This window comes from Camelus ferus, chromosome 9, assembly GCF_009834535.1.
Source record: "Camelus ferus isolate YT-003-E chromosome 9, BCGSAC_Cfer_1.0, whole genome shotgun sequence".
Classification (NCBI taxonomy): Eukaryota; Metazoa; Chordata; class Mammalia; order Artiodactyla; family Camelidae; genus Camelus; species Camelus ferus.
In genome coordinates this window covers 63156543-63172349 of record NC_045704.1, presented here as the reverse complement: position 1 = coordinate 63172349, position 15807 = coordinate 63156543, and the positions used below count along the sequence as shown (strand labels likewise).

The 15807-nt window shown below is 37.8% G+C and overlaps 1 protein-coding gene across 2 annotated transcripts in view; it reads right to left on the bottom strand.

Annotated features, from left to right (window-relative positions):
• Positions 1-14767, bottom strand: part of SLC16A1 (solute carrier family 16 member 1) — a 32089-nt gene extending 17322 nt beyond the window's left edge. Inside the window, exon 1 of one of the 2 annotated variants that reach the window (XM_032487001.1) lies at positions 14612-14767. The gene's annotated coding sequence lies outside the window, so the exon portion shown is untranslated. Of the gene's footprint in view, positions 1-14518 lie in introns of both variants that reach the window. The other variant, XM_032487002.1, reaches the window with a different exon arrangement.
• Positions 14768-15807: the final 1040 nt, after the last annotated feature.

Sequence of the window (15807 nt, the reverse complement as noted above, 5' to 3'; positions counted from 1 at the left end):
AGAATGGGAGCATCTTGGCAAACATCTAATGGGACTTTGGAAGAAGAGAACAGAGAGAGTAGGGAAGAGACAGTTTTCAAGGGTTAATGGCTAAGGATATTCCAGATTTGATGAATATGAAGCTACAGTTTAAGGAAACCCAACAAGCCAAAGAGAAAAATCTTTAAAAAACAAAACAAAACAAAAACTATTGAGAAAATAGAGATTATACAATTTAACAGATAATCATACCAACAAATAGAATTTCCATCAACTTTGAAAAACTCTCATTTTATCATTCCCCCTTTCCACTCCTCTGAGACTTCAATTAGATGTGGACCCACTCCTCTGAGACTTCAATTAGATGTGGACTGTCCAGATGGGATAAGGTCCTGCCTCCTCCATTATTTCTACCTAACCCCTCTTTGGATTTCTGTCATGAAACTCTCTCCCTCTCTGGGACTATGTATTCTGGAATGTTCCCTTATTTAGGCGCTGCAGAGATTTTTAGAGCCCGGGGCAGTGAACCACATTTAGAATTGGGATAAACGAGAGATATACTTTTCTTTTGTAGTGGGGGTGAAGGCTTTTGGATAAAGCGCATTAGAAAAGGCGAAACAGAAGACCTCAGAAGAGATCATTTTTAGTTAAGGGTATCTGAAGCTGAGAATCTGGAGAATAATTCCATTAAAAACAACCAAGTTTAAAGATTAAAGTCTTTGTCTAGGGCATTTCACTTACCTATGCAGGAAGGATAAAAATATTTACATCTTGAAGCTTCCTTAAATTTCTACTGGAATGCATTTAAATAAAAGCTATTTAACAGCTCAGTTCTGCTAAAGGAAACAGTCTGGATTCTAAAATTTTGTTAAACAGAACCGCTCCAGGCATTAATTTTATGTTTTTCCTTCATTTAAGTATGAAAAAGAGAAAAAGCACTTGAAATTTTTCAATCAAGGAACCACTAAAAAGATTAAATGTGCCTCAGAATGTTTACGCGTACACACACACAGACACCCACACAAAGGCGGTAGAGCTATTTAACATATCAAGCTCTGACTCGAACAGCTAATACAACAGCTAATACGTGCTGGACGTGATTAAACTTAGAGCTTAGCTGTCAGCTATGATTTGTCCCAGTTACTTATAGCAGTTACAATTTTTAGTCACTAAGACTTGCCTCGTCAAGTTAATAATACCTTATTCCATAATGTAAAAATGAAGATTTAAAACTTCAAGAAGCATTAAGAAGATTCAAAGGAAATAAGAAATAAAAGAAATGAGTTCTTTGAAAAAAAGAACACTTCAAAAACAAGACATGAATTCAACACAGTTCTGCCACCGTCTGACAAATGGCTATCCTGACTTAAAATTCTGGTGGTACATAATAGAAAAAAGTGTGTAATATTATTATCTAAACATACTGTTTTCTTTTAACCTGACCAAATCTCAACTATAAAGAAAAGGGTTCATTCAAAAGGTAAATTTATGTGAGCAGGCCCCCTTGCACAGTATTCAGAGCCCCACTGAGAAGAGAGAGTACTCAAGTCCAGAGGCTAAAAGAGATTAAAGTCTAATACTTTAATCCTTACAATGTGCACAGTAACCTTCCTATTAGCTTAGCTATTATTTTTTGACTCACTAGTAGTTGCCTGAAAGTGACAGAAAGATTAAAAAAAAAAGTGATAGGGTAGTGAGGAAGTTCTTCATCAACTCAATTTGTAAAGAACGATGGGAAACAATAACCCTTATTTTTCTAGATTTTCTTATTTCTCTCCTTTTCTCATAACTCCCAGGAATTGTGCAGGTAAACATACGGAAAGTCAAAGCTGATCACCCTACCCACCATGCAATGCCCCAACTCCAGAAGAGTTACAAAAGCCCTTGGAAACAGTATTCATTATGTTCTCTACATTTTCTCCATTAACATTTAAAACAAAGCCACTGTCATTTGCTAAAATGACAATGGCCAGTTTGTGAACTTAAAAGAGGCAGAAAGTATATTAAATCAATTATCTTAAAAAGAATTTGTTACTAAATGTAGACCAGTTTTAGGTTTCACATTCACATGGAAACATTCAAATCCAGAAAGGCTGATTTACTGAAGCTGTTGCTGCTAAAGTAGCTAATCCACTGCTCTTTATAACTGGCCTCAGTCCAGCTTCATGGCTTTAAGAACCACTCGCCCCAAGGTAAATTTCAACATTCAAGGTCTAGGAAGCGTCACCTTTTGCCTTCTTTTCCATTTGAAATTGAATAGTTAAATTAAGAAAACAAACAAAAACCTGACAATTTTTTTAAAAGACCATAAACAAGTAGAAGGCACTAGTAAAAGGAGAAATGTAACTACTGTAACTGGCTAGCCAAACACTCAGCAGTTATGAAATGCATAGTTTTGATCAAATGGCATAAAAAGAACCTAACAAAATGTAAACCTGGTTCTGTAAACTTCCAACTGTTTGTATCTCCCTTATTCAGGGCAAATCCAACCCACATTACAAGAAATTAAACATACTATCCTTGAAGAGAAATTAACTGTTTGCTAACTAGAATGGTTAAAGAAGGATATCTTTCAGAATATATGAAAATTGATTCTAGATCTTGCTTTTATAATTATAGTCCCTAAAAATATTATTTTAATTACTAATAATTTCCAGATTTTAAAATTATTTCTAGTTATTTTTAAAGTATTTACATGATCAAACCATCCTACCAATAAAGTTTTGGTCTAAGCAACTTTAAGCAGATATGTTGTTGGAAAAAGGAGTATTTTAATAGCCTTTTCAGGTAATTGTGGATATTCTTCTTTGATACTGTACCTAAACTTGAGACGTGATAGTTTCTTAATTATTAGTTACAGTGGAATCTAAGGACCCCAACCCTGAGTCTTTAGGTGCTTGAGCGGATCCATAAACCACATTTTGAGAACAGCTGTTGTTTTAAACCATTAACTTTCTTTGATCACAAAAGTGTTTAAATCGATACCCTCTTGGTTTATTCAGATTGTTTATCATCTTGGTTCATTCAAGTGAACCAGAATCTCGTGTTAGGCAACGATTTTTTAAAGTGCTACAGTAAATAATGATGTATAACTTGGTTGTATTTATCACAGAAAAAAGATGATGCATATGTATAAGGGAAAGGGTGGTAGGAAATGGTACAGAAAGGACTACAATTTTTCATTGTAAGTCATTAGCCTATTTAAACTATATGTATTATTTTATACTTTGATAAGTATTGTAAATATTTATATAACCTTTCAATTATTAAAATAATTTTGATCAAGGATGTCAATTTTTGCAACTTTAATCAAAAAAGGAAAAGTACATGTGATTATCCTATTATAGAACAAAATAACTAATAATTTCCTGTCCTTTAAGAGTTCTTTGGCTTGTCAGGTATTCCCTGTAGTCCTCCTCATATTTTCTTATAGTCCTAAACACCATACATCTTCTTGGAGAGTATTTTCTACCCAAACTTGGAATTTGTTCAAAGTTTTTCCCAATAAGATCACAATACATACTTCTCAGGAGCCTAGAGCACCATGAAACAGATGAAACCTAACATTTGTAATTGCCCTCATTTCTACTGTGATCTAGAAAAGAGCTACTCTGTTTCAGGTAAATTTATCATGTGCCAAAGGATAGGTGATGAAATAGAGGGTGTTTGATAGATCTGAGGGTCCTTTCACTACCTAAAATAAGACAGAAGGGGGTAGAGGTTGAGGGGGAGGGTTTCTCCAACATAAAGAACTAATACCCCTTCAACCCCAGGCTTTCTGACACCTCTCTGTCCATTGCAGTCTTATGTATACAGTGTTCAAGTATGGCACTTTGCTACCTTGTGAATGACAGCTTTCAATAAAGGATTTTTGCTATATATTAGCCAGCTACCTTTTGCTTAGCTGAGCAAAGCCTCAAGGCTGAAATTTTTTGAAAGGCAGAAACACAAATTTGCCAATAACATGGAGACATATGGACATAAAGCACTGAGAAAGATTTCCAAAGAATGGAATGGAATTTAGTGCCACCACCAAATGACACGCATCATAAATATTCCTGACTTGTTTTGTGAAATGGGTTTAAGTTTTTCTGCAGAGCTTTCTAGCAATCAATGCATATTACCTTTTATATCAATACAACAACAGTTCAAGCTACTTTTGCTGTACCTTGAACAAAGACAGACAAGCTACTTCAATGAGTGACAAACATGGGAAATTGTAGCTATTTGCAACTTCAACTAAATTCCATAACAAAATACAGGATCCCCCAGACTTAGTAAGAATCAGCTTTTGCTTGTATTTCTGCTTGACTGGGCCCATGCTGATGCACAACTCCAATGAATTTATCTTCACTTTAATACTCTACAGTAGCCCTATGATGTTGCTATAGTGGCCCCAATTTTACAAATGTCAATCCTGATTTTCTTATAGCTGTTTTAGAAATGATGGTAAAATCTTTATTAGTATAGAAAATTGATGAAGCTGATCATATTTGCAAATGGGCAAACTAATATGTAAACTTAAAGGTAGTGAATATACGTACTTATTTATACATGTGTATGTATTTGTGTGTGTGTGTATATATATACACACACATGACTTCAAAAAGAAAACAAATGAAGCTCATTAGCTATTAGATACACCATCCAAGGTGAAAAGTTAACAGTCTTATAGTAGCAGACTAATTCTCTATTCTTGTCAATAACAACTTCCTGAGTGCCACCCTGTATTCCTTGGCCATTTCACTCTTCCTTTCTACAATCCAAGCACAAACTGTGGTGTAACTTTCTTTATGAACTCTACAATCCCAAAGAACAAGGGTTAGTTTTTATTAGTGCAATAAATAAAAGTGGATATATACTTTGTTAATGAAGGTTCATTCAAAGGCAGGATTTTAGGGTCATGCCACCCCAAGAGGATCAATTGTCAATGTCCTAAATCATCAAATTTCATTTGATTGTTTCTTCAATTAAGATTTTCAAAGTTACACATCATAGGACTCTATAATCATTTATAAAATTATGTCAGGATACACACCAAACATTTTGCCTTCAGTCAATAAAATTTGAGTGCCCCAAGTGAAAAGCAGTAAACAAGACAGACATGGTCCCTGCCCTCATGGAGGTTAGACTCTAGAGAAGAAAGAAAATAAACAAGTAAACAAATTAAGTCAATGAAATAAATGTTCTGACAAGTACACGTAAAACTTTACATTGGTTGGAGGTTGGGAGGGGGAGATAATATCCTCTTTCCATATCCCTGTTGTTTGACTTGTTCCAATGAACATACACTATTTTATAAGAAAGAAAACACAAAACAGCAAAGTTTTAAAAGATAACGTTATATGTGTTCATTACAGAAAAATCAGAACATATACATATGTGAATAAAAAAATTACCTGTCATTCTACCATTCTCATTTAAGTTATCCACATTTCAATATAAGTTCTCTTAAACTTCCTTCTAGGATAGTCATGCCTGAGCATAAATATAAACATGGAATTTTATTTCATGCTGCTTTATAGCCTGCTTTTCCCATTCAATATCAGAAGCATTTTTTAGTAAGTGCCTAGTTCTACTAGCATTTTTGAATAGTGGTATTCTACTCTATAAATGTACCATACTTAAAAAAAAAAAACACCTACTGTTGCACACTTAAGGTTGTTACTTTTTTCTTCTATAAAAATTGTGGTGAACGAGAAATTTAGGACAGATTTTTAGACATGGAATTTATGCAAAATTCTAAGATTTTTGATTCATATTGTCAACCTGTCCTTAGGTTATAAAAAAAAATTTAAGCCTATTTTTCACTCTTTCATTGCATTTTTGTGGCAAAACCATTTTTAACTAAGAACCATACCAATATTCAGAAGTTAAGAGTGCCAATATTCTCAGTATGTCAACAATGGTAAGGTTTAAGACAGACAATAACCAACATCTACATTTTTTTAACATTAAAAAGCAGTTCCAATATAACAAGTCTGTGGATTATTTAGGGCTGTGCAGTCATTAAATTCCTTGGGTAAAAGTTGGACACCTAGTCAAAAGAAGTGGTAAATTCATTTTTTACTTTTCACTGCAAACCCATAACTTCCAGGGCACTATCATACCTCAGTGTGGTTAGGCAACTAGACTACCCTCAAAGTCACATCACAGGGAAGCTAAAGCACTGTACAGCTGTGATGTATTTTAGAAAACAGTAGCATAATTAACTAAAACAAAAACTGTGAGATCAAGTTAGTTTAAGTGCTCTTCAATACTGGGGCTTACTTATAGGGGTAAGAAGGTAGATGAGGATGTCCAAAGATTAGAGAGTAACTTATTTCAAATCTTTTAAGAAAAGTTAGGAGAACCAATTCTTTATTATATCAGTCATAATTAAAATTTATACTTACAAGGTTTCTTTTCCTTTTCATTAGCACTTCTCACCCTTAGCAAAGACTGAGGCTTTTTTAAATGTCATAAACCAGAGAGGAAAGAAAAAGGAAAAAGAAGAGAGATTCTGATAAGGCGACTGAAAGAGCTGAAAGTAGGGAAGGGTGAGGTAAGGTACTTTTAAAGTATGTATGCGCAGTTCATACGTTCCTAAGTTGTGAATGAGCAAAGAAGGGAAGAGAAGGTCAACTGCATGATTCCCGGGGAGAAAAGGATATATTGGCCATCGAGAGGCACCAATGCTTTAGGATACCTTAGTCTTAAAGACCAAGTCAGAAACTAAAAAAAGCAAAAAAGATAGTGTAATTTTGTTCCAAATACACATATTGATATGACGCAAGCATTTAGTAATTTGCAAAAATGAAATTATTTTTCATTAACCGACAATACTGTATTTTTAAATTTATCTATACTAAAATTTTATTCCAGCCCACCAATATCGTTATTGTTTTTCGGACTACATCTTGCACATGGAATTAACCCCTTCCAAGACTTCTTACTCAGTGCTTCTTGGGTAGCATTTTGAAAACTCTAAGATGATAAAGTTACATATTTATTTCTTCCTTTGTAAAGCAACTAATTCCCTAATTAGCTGAGGTGTGTGTTTTTAGATCATGAGTTAAGGACAGAGGCTATTCTTTCAACTTGAAAAAAACCCTAAACCCTCCCCTATGACCAAATGTTAAGATTCAAAGAATCTGACTCTCCCAGTTTTTGAGAAGTGGAGAAAAATATGAAACCAGAAATAACCCTCCAATGATATTATGCTTTCTGGAACTCTAAGAAAAACAGAAAGGTGTTTTTGTTTTTGTTTTTAAGAGAAAAAAATTACTGAATACAACTTCTGTCACATAGAACTTACCTCATCAGTCTTACTTTCTGAGTTATTACGACACCGGCAGATTTTGCCTTGTTTAATGCTTCATTTTTGCCTGATTCTAGCAAACTGAAAAACTAGCTGTTGTCCATACTGAGTCCAAGTCCTGCTCCCTTTCACATGTTAATCTACTTCTTGATTGCAAGAATTTCCAAATATAAATCCATTTCCCATTTATATAGAACATAAGAATGTGAGTGGTAGTGAAGAAAGGGAAGTTGGAGGCTATCTCCTTCAATGGCAGGTATTGCTTGGCAGAATTCTAAGTTATATTTTGGAATACCTGTATACGTTCTGTTTTCTACAGCAATACAAATATATATTCAACAAATCAAGATCTAAGTGGGCCATTTTAATTTATTAATATATGACCTACCTTGTTCAGAATCTAAAAGAAATGTAGTGGGCTGCATTAAAATTGCAAATAGATGTGTTGTCAAAATTGTATCATGGATGTTACTTTGAATATAAATATTTGAATATAACTGACGGTATTTCTGTTAGAATCTACTTCACTACCAGTATCCTGAAGCTTAATGGAGAGAAAAGTGGATTACAATTCACTAAAAGATAAACAAAGAAAGCTTTTCTTTTTCTTGCAAAGGGCTGAGTTGAACTATTCACTTACAGTAATAATTAACACTATCCTTAGTTTTACATAAAAAATATCTTAAGTTTTGAAGATTAGAGGCAACACAGTAATATGCTGACATTTCATTTCAAAGGTTTATTCTCATTCTAACCGTTTTCAAACCATTATTTTAAAATATATATATTTTTCATCCCTTTCTAGTAATTTCTTATACACATAGTTATTTAATAAATATCCTTTGAATGAGTCTGAACTTCAGTATTATGCTACTTTTGACCCTCATTCTCTCAAAGAACTAAGTTGTTTTGTTTTATTAGTAAGAGACAAATCGAAAAAAGTGTTAAAGTTGAGTATTGTTTGTCTGGCATTAAAGCATTATCCACCATTCTTAAATATTTATTTGCAAAGCTTTTTAATAGACACTAAAGATATATCAAAAAGAAGTCAGCATTATTACCTCAAAATATACTATAATTAAACAGCCTTTTTAATTGTTAACAATATAAATCTTAGACTATGTTCGCATTAAGATGATAATCAGTTCCTTTATTAGAAATACACAATTTTCAAATGAGTGTTTTATTTTCCTGGAAACAAGTAATCGTTAAACCACTTTTCTACCCTCAACTTGATTATCAAGTAGTTTTCTAGGTAATAAAGTAAACACAAATAACATCATTACACAATCACAGCAGACTGAGATAAGGAAGTGTATTTCTAACCTATAGAGCAGGTAGTTCAAACCTAAGGTTCACTGACATCTCTAGGGGTTCCCCTAGTTGAGCAAAATAAAGGCCTGCATCTAATACAGTGAGCTGTTGAAGACAAAATTTGATGCAATTTCAAGCACATTTGCTGATGCACCCAAAAGAGCAAGAAAATCCCCCAAGTCAAAGAAGACACCCACTATTTCACTTAACTTATGGCACTTAAAATACAACTCCTTTGGAAACTGTTATTTTAAACATATACTTCCTGAATACAAAGAGAAATTATTTTGTCTTAATTTGTGAAAATCATTTTACTCTCCCCTAGCATATACAAGCATTTTGTTCCCTCTAATTTGTGAGGTCAGAATTTATGATTTAGTACATAGAAGTCAATGGCCAAAATTTTTACAGAACCTATGACATCATGACTTGTGTGTTGTGCTGCAGCACAGGTTCTGGCTAACTTCACTCTCATATCAGAATAGAAGTACAAGAGTTAGGAGCAGGAGTCCTTACCATCTTTGGTGCCACAGATTCCTTCGGCAGTTTGAGAAAGCCTAAGGAGTCCTTATTAGAATGTTTTAAACGTATAAAATAGTATACAAAGGTATAATTTTGTCAAAACAATTAAAATTAGATATAATAATGTGTCTTTAAAGTAAGAAATTAGATAAACTCTGGTAGTGGGTCTAATAATCAGTAATTTTGAAGCAGTGATGAATTTAAACAATTTCAAGATAGCTACAAACACTGTATCATGATACGAATTTCTATTGATGACAAGGTCACAAGTACTTTTAATACTTCTATGATTTGTTACCTACATTCATAGTTAAAATAAATTCTAAATTTTACTTAGAGGTTAATGAAAAGATGTAATTTTTCCCCCAACCAAGTTCACAGACTCCCTGCATTCCATCCAACATGGAGGATCTATCTGAGGATCCCAAGTTGAAACCCTTGATTAGAGAACAGAAGAGAAAGTTAATCGAGTAAAAACTTAGCTTTGGTTCTCAAAAGCTCAATAAGGCAATTTACAAAAGCTGTTATTATCCAAAACAGTTTAACACACCAGAGCAGTATGATCAGGCCTTCATTCATTCATTCAATAATCTTCAGAAGATTTACATAGGAAGACCAAAATCACAGGAAAGAAACATTTTTCAATGAATGATCAAATATGCAGCTTATAATGCCTGTATATTTTGAGGAATTTCTCCTTTATACAAAGGCTAAATCATTGTAAATAAATTGGACTCAACAATATTATTTGTTGTGATCAGCAACAGGATTGTGTGGACAATCACACTACTAGCATTCCTCATGGTTCAGCCCTTGCAGCCAGTGGCACCACTGTGGTGAATGTGAACTTATGCTGTCATTGTGTATAGTATGAACCCAGAAAAGAAATCACCATTTCTATAAGATTGTTATTGCTGTTTTAATCACTTCTCTGCAAGACAGTTAGAAGCATGGAGAAAAATTTGTCAGGGCAAATTAAAGGAGGAATAACATACAACTTAAAAGGCCACTGTACCAATCCAGTCATGGCAGCAGCCAATAAACTAGGCAGCAGTAACAAGAATAAAAAAAGGGGGTGAGGTAGGGTGGGAAGAAGTGGACACAAGAGATAACAAAGGGGAGAAAGGGATGGCACTTAATTGCATTTGGTAGGGCAGGGGGCCCACTACAGAAGTATTAAGATGAGGTGGATTTTAAGCCTGGCTACCTGGAACAGTGAATCTGTGTCCTCAAGGAATTTAAAATCTGTATGTAATCTGGTTCCAGGTAGAGATTTAGATTTGGTAGTGAGTGAAGAAAACTTACCAATTAAAGAACAGAAATTCTAAATATCGCAAATACTAAAAGCCATTTGAAACATTAACACCAAGTACTAAAAAACATTCTAACAAAGTATACTGGCTTTTAAAGAGGAGGTACCATGTACCTTGATACATTTAAATACATTTCTCCAAAAAGATAGTGTCACAATCATATATTGTATTAAAGCACACAAACTTTAACTTGCCCTTCAATTTCAAACTACTTCTCCTTTATAGAGGTTTTCTAGTTATTCAAGAATGTTAGAATTAAAGGCACAATTAAATTACTGCTATTTGCAAACCACTGATGAAATAACGGAGCTACGCCCTTAATATAGCAGAATGAGGGACAACCAAACATCATATCCTTCCTGATGGACATACACACCACCACCTATGAATTACATTTGCCTTCTCCCCTACACCATGCATCCTCTCAGAAATCAAACCTAAACTTATCTAAGCTTGCTCAACGTCCTCAATCTAGCTACCAATTTACAGAAGATACAAGGGACAGAAGGATATGTTAAACTAGGACATGTTAAAACTATACAAGAGGGACGCAATCATCAAAATTCAGAATGAGGGAAACCGAAGGAAAAAATAACCTGGTTCCTTCAACAAATAAATTATGAAGAAAATGAGAGAAAAGGGGTTGTAGATCAAACAAATTATTTTGCAACAATTTAGGAAAATTTGAATACTGTCTGGTTATTTAGCGGTGTTAATTTTTAAAGGTGGCATGATATTGTGGTTATGATTTTCTTTAAGAGTCATATCTTCTAGATACATTGAAATATTTACAGATGAAATATTTATATATCTAAGATTTGCTTCACAATAATCTAGTAGGGGCTGGGGGCTGAGGGTCCACGGGTGGGATGGGGAATAGGCAGGAGTATAGATGAGACAGTAATGGCTCTCAGCTGGGTTTGAAACTTTCTATAATAAATTGTTTAAAAGGGGAAAAAACCACTATGAATAGCAGCAAAAACACAGAAAGGGCAGAAATGGATTTGAGTTTTGTTTCTAACTCTTGCAAGTTGAGCAGTCCTGGGCTGGTCACACAACCTCTTAATGTCCCCATTGGTTAAATGGAGACAAATAATAAACTCATACTCATTATTTGCTCAAGCTAGAAATCTTGTAAAAGAGATATCCGTAACTCCTCTGGCTTCCCCAGTCTCCCACTGAATCCTGTCTGTTCCCCTCTCTCTTCCACCCTCCCACTGCCGTCCATCTTGTCCATCACTGTGGTTTCATAGAACTCCAACAGCCTCCCTCCAGCCTGTTCCCAACATTGTATCCAGAGTGATGCTCCTAAAATGCACAATCTGATCACGCTATTCCCAGCCCCATTTAAAATCCTTAAACTGCTTCATATTGGCTTCAAGATAAGAGTATTTCCTTAAAAATTTTTACCTAGTCCCTTCCCTATTTGGTTAAAATGACTTGTAAGGCCTTCCATCATCTGATATTGCCTACCTCTCCTACTTCCATCTTTCCCCATTCTCTCTGCTCTTTCTTTATGCTTTTACTTTGGTGAAATTCTTTTAAGTTTTTCCAGTGCAACCTGTACTTTGTAACTTCAGTACTTATGTCTGAAATGCCCTTTTCACTATCACTCCCTGGCCTAGATAGCTCCTGTTCATCCTTCAAGTTTCAGGTTAAATAGCATTTTCTCAAAAAGGCCTACCCAGATTGCCTCAGTACTAAGTTGGGTGTCTTCTCACATCTACATAATACAGCATTTTTTCCCATAGGAACCTGCACTTCCTCTATCATAACACTCAATATTTGTTTGTAAAGAGTACTTGTGGTAATTATATTGTTTTCCACTTAGACTATAAACTCTGGGAGGGATAGGGCTAGAACTTGTTCATTGCTGAATCACAGGTCTCTCATAGTGCCTGGCAGCCTATAACAAATTGATGAATACATAAAAATTCAAAACTTTCTGGACTGTTTTTCTCACATTGAAGTCCCATCTTCCTAGTCCTCTTCTGTAACAAAACCAGATTGGCTGTGTAGATATTTACAGGGAACTAAATCCCACACAGGAATGCATATTATGAAGTGGATGGAAAATACAACGGGAATGAAGGACATAAGAAGTTGGGATGTTATTATTCAAAATATCTGTTTCTGGCCTGTAATAATTTATATCTATATTTATAATTTTAGAGAAAGCTCAAGAGTGCCAAAATCATTAAATGCGAGCCAAAAGACACACATTAATTCCCCAACCATTAAAAAATTTTCAGAACTAAGATAAGTCACTTAACCTCTCCAACCTTAGTTTCCTAATCTGTAAAATAAGGGAAATTGACTAGCTGGTCATTAAGATCCCTTCCAGAGTTAATATCATAGGCATTAATATTTTAATATTAATATTTAATATTAATATTTAATATTACCAAAAGATATGTAAACTATTGAAACACTGATCAGTTGGTTCATCCTATGGTGGCATGAACTTTTTTTCCCCCTTTTTAATCTGTTTAGGTATGTTAATAGCTTATTACGTTAAGCTTACAGCTAAACATTTAAACCTATTCAGGTATAAAAATCTCACATAACGCTCCCCTAGACCATTAACTTGCATTTTTAACAAGGGTCACTGCAATTCGATGAAAGAACAGCATCTATCTAATCCCTGAATTAATTACTGAAGTAAGTTCAACTTTTGTTGAAATTCAATACTTACCCAGTACCTGTTTTAAGGGCTAGATTTCTTAAATTCTTTATTATTTCTATAGCAAAATGAAGGCAAAATTGTACCCCAGAGTATAAAACTTGGATTTATGGCTATATTTAATGCCTAACTAAAAAGCTGAACTATAATACATACTCTCTGCTTCACCTCAGTGGGCTGGTAAACTGACATCAAAATTTCTTATTAATGGTTAATTCTTACTCACACTCTTGCAGACTCTCACATAATTCAGAGGTCACTCCATCACTGACATTTCCCTAGTAACTTACCCCACATTTATTTTATCAGAGTATTGGGGAAGGCTCAAGTGGTAGAGCGCATGCTCAGCACCCAAAAGATCCCGGGTTCAATGCCCCGTACCTCCTCCAAGCGGAAATCGTGAAGAAACTTAATTACCTGCCCCTCAGAATACAAACAATTCATAAAGGAAAATAATGTGCTTTATCAGGGCACTTAAGTGTACACATTTTATTTCGAAACCAGAGTAATTTGGGGGGAAAAAACCTTAAAAACTAGTTATGACAAAGTAGCTTGTAAGCATTTTACTGTTATCAATAGACTTAGTTTATAATCAGACACTGGCAACTCGGGTAGAGTTGCAATCACGTTTGATTTTTTTGGTTAAGATTAATTACAAACTAGTTTTGGCAACAGCTGGTCTCATCAAATAATTCAAGAAAAGGAATGTTAAAATGCACGTGGGGGAAAAAAAAAGGATGTATTTGGAACAAAAATTGTGCATCAGACCAAGTGTCACGCTATGCTTCAGATTACTCTCGACCCGGCCGCCTTAAAGACCCAGAGCGAGGGCGCTGCGGCGGACGTTCTGCAGCCACAGGTTGAATGACAAAGAGTTCCCGGCAGCACCACTCCCGGCGTCTGCCAGCTGCACTGTCCCCTCCGCAAAGTCCACTCGAACCCTGCAGTCACGCCTTGGCTGCGGGGACTGCAGCTTCCCCAAATCACTACCGCAGGTCACCAGGTGGGACAAGGATTGGCTGGCTGAGGAGGTTGGGGCGGGCATGCCACGAGTCCAAAATAACTCCCGCCCCGAGTCCTTTCCCTCCGAGAACGCAGCCAGCAGTCTGGAGGCACCACGTGAATCAGCCCCTCGTCGTCTCTTTTCCAGATCAAAAGCATCTCCTGAAGAGCCTACAGGAGACTAGAGGGGAAGAGACTTCCCCAAGGTCACCGGCATCACGACCCTACTCCTCGGCCGGGCCGGTGGCCGGCACCTGACAACGGGGCCGCAGCTCTGCTGGGAGAGGCGCTGTCCCCAGCGACCCAAGGTCTCCTTCACCAGCGCTACGCTCTGAGGCCACGTGGCTGCTGCGGCCACGATGCCCCTGCCCGGCCGCCCCCCCCCCTCTTCCCCGGGAGACCAACCTCTCGCTCCCCCAGGCTCCCTCCGACCACGCCGAGGAAGCAAGGGCACCGCGGGGTCTGCGCCGAGCGCGCGGCCGGCAGTTACCAACTAACCGTTATGCGCGGCTTGCGGCGCCGCGTGAGCGTGACGCGGCGGCGCGGCTGGAGTTCCACGGGGCCCAGGGTCCAGGTCGCGTCCTTCGCCGGCCGCCTGGCTCACTCCCCGGGGCACCCACGCGCCGCAGTAGTCACGTCGCAGCTCGCCAGCACTTTGTCGGGCCGGGCCCGTGAGGCTGCCTTATAACCCGCCGGGGCCGGAGCATGCGCACAGAGGGCGGAGTCGGCCCTCCCGGCCGCCGCCCCCTCTTCCCCCTCCTCACTCCCTAACAGCGACTCGCGCCTCAACAAGCTCTCAGGCGCGCGCCCGCTCGCTCGCGCTGGCGCCCCCCCACCCCGCTACGTGACCGGAGTCCCGGCAAGACCCGCGCGCGGCGCCCCCGCCGTGCGGCGTGGACAGCGTCGCCGTGCTCCTCGTTGGGACTCGTCCCTCAGGCCCGCCCTCGGAGGACCGCGGGGTGACCTACTCGCGTCTGGGACATCATCGTCGATCTCACCCTCAGTCTCTGGCGGAGAAAGGGGGAAAACCGCCAAGGACTGATGGGGCGTGCTCCCAGGGGCCTGACTCAGGTGTGGCGGGCAACGGGCGCGCGGACGAGCGAGGAAGCGACTGGAAGTGGGGGGCTGGGCAGGGTTTGAATGGAAGCGGGTGCACCTCGGACCCAGGAAGGAGCCGAAAGCCAGAGGCTTAAGAGCGCACTCTCTCGCCGCTTGAGTTCCGTGACCTCGGGGAAGTCACTGAAACCCTCAGGGCCTGTTTCCTGCTGTCTAAAAAGGCAACAGTAATAGAAGCAACCTTATAGGCGCTTTTGGTGGTGGAACTTCCATACTACAGAGCATCTGATGAGTGGTGGGTATTAAACACAAATCGGCAGAGAAGAGCTGGTCTGAGGGTGGCGACACTGTGTGTCGGAAATACGGAGAAATGAGCATGCAGAGAGGCCACATTTTTATGGACACTGAAGGTTTGGAACAAGCTATAATTACAGCTAACAATTCTGAAGGGCCGATTATATACTTAGCTGCTCACCCGAATTATCCTCACAACCCTATGATGCTGTTGAAGTGATGAAATTAAGTAATGATGGAGAAGTACCAAAAAGGTATGAGTCGAGGCTGCCTTACAGATTTTTGGGGGAGAATTGAGTAAAGCAGAAATCCACCAACGTTTGACGAGCACTTGATGCCTGTCC